Source organism: Myotis lucifugus, unplaced genomic scaffold, assembly GCF_000147115.1.
Source record: "Myotis lucifugus unplaced genomic scaffold, Myoluc2.0 scaffold_167, whole genome shotgun sequence".
NCBI classification, from domain to species: Eukaryota; Metazoa; Chordata; class Mammalia; order Chiroptera; family Vespertilionidae; genus Myotis; species Myotis lucifugus.
The window spans coordinates 2,243,819-2,245,420 of record NW_005871215.1 but is presented as its reverse complement, the minus strand read 5'-3'; the positions used below and the strand labels follow the sequence as shown (position 1 = coordinate 2,245,420).

Genomic DNA, 1,602 nt, shown 5'->3' with positions numbered 1-1,602 from the left:
GAACCAGGAGGTCTCAGGTTGATTCCTGGGTCAGGGCACATGCCCAGGTTGAGGGCTTGATCCCCAGTGTGGGGCGTGCAGGAGGCAGACAATCAATAATTCTCTCTCATCATTGATGTTTCTATCTCCCTCTCCCTCTTTCCCTTCCTCTCTGAAATCAATAAAAAAATATTTTAAAAAACAAAACACGAAAGTGACCATAAGAATTAGAAATATATGTAAATCTCGGACCTGGGAAATGGACTATAACAGCCCTCTAGGGGAGAAGAGAAACGCCTTATATGTCCCACAGGACTGCACCTTTGCCTTATTTTTTCGTGGTCAGTGGAACATGAATAAGAGCCACATTGTTGATTGGAGACATGTCATTCTCACATCTGACATTTGCTTCTGGGAAACAATGTAGTATATCCTTGTCAGAACTGTCTGAAAAGCCGCTACTACACTTGTAGAGTCCAGAGCTGATATCTCAACTAATGACAAACCATTCTTTTCTGCAAAAGCTCTTGCTTCACCTGTAGGAACTGCCCTTAAATGATGCAATGGCCCACAAGTATAATAGCAATGTCACTATCTGCGTGATCTCTCAGTTCTTTCAGCCATCACTTTACAATTTCAAATGTGAGATGTTTAGCAATGTCATAAACCAGTAAGACACCTACAGCTCCAAGATAGTATGCTGACATTATAGCCCGGGATCGCTCTTGCCCTGTGTGTCCCATATCTGTGCCTTTGTTTTCCCATCAACCTGGATGCTTCTTGTTCCAAACTGCACTCTAGTGGCAATCTTGCTTTCGGGATTAAACTTATTTTGAGTAAATAGAGACCCGACACCCGATTCTCTGATAAGGACAACTTTGAAGAGGCAGTCAGTCATACTTGTCTCATTCGTGGCCGAGGAGTGAAGGGGAGCAGCAGTGGTATTGGTGAGACCAGGGGGTGTCACTGTAGGGGTACCTCAGTGCCGAGCTTCAACTCACAGCAAATATTTTAAATCTCAGGAGTTGAGATTTAATAAAATTACTGTTTACTGCTTCACTGAGGACATTCCTAAGTGAAAGTGGCTTCTTTTTCCTTCTGCAAGTTTGCAGGCACAGCAGGCCGCCCACCCTCAGTGTCAACACAGTGGCAAAGGCAAATAACATCTTAGTTTTATTATGAAAACTAGAGGCCTGGTGCACAAAAATTTGTGCACTCGGGGCAGGGGGGGGGGGGGGAGAGGAATCCCTCAGCCCGGCCTGTGCCCTCTCGCAGTCTGGGACCCCTCAGGGGATGACCATCTGCTGGCTGAGGCTTGCTCCCTGGGGGATTGGGCCTAAGCTGGCAATCAGACATCCCTCTGGCAGCCCGGCAGCCCTCAGGGGATGTCCACTTGCCAGCAGGGAGCAGACCTAAGTTGCAGTCGGACATCCTTAGCGCTGCTGAGGAGGCAGGAGGGGCTCCCACCACCACCTCTGTACTGGCAGCCATCAGCCTGGCTTGTGGCTGAGCAGAGCTCCCCCATGTGGGAGTGCGCTGATCACCAGAGGGCAACTCCTGCATTGAGCGTCTGCCCCCTGGTGGTCAGTGTGTGTCATAGTGACCAGTCATTCCCAGTCTTTC

The 1,602-nt window shown here is 48.6% G+C and overlaps 1 pseudogene; it reads right to left on the bottom strand.

Annotated features, from left to right (window-relative positions):
* Positions 1-243: 243 nt before the first annotated feature.
* LOC102433175 lies at positions 244-877 on the bottom strand (annotated as a pseudogene).
* Between the last annotated feature and the right edge of the window lie 725 nt (positions 878-1,602).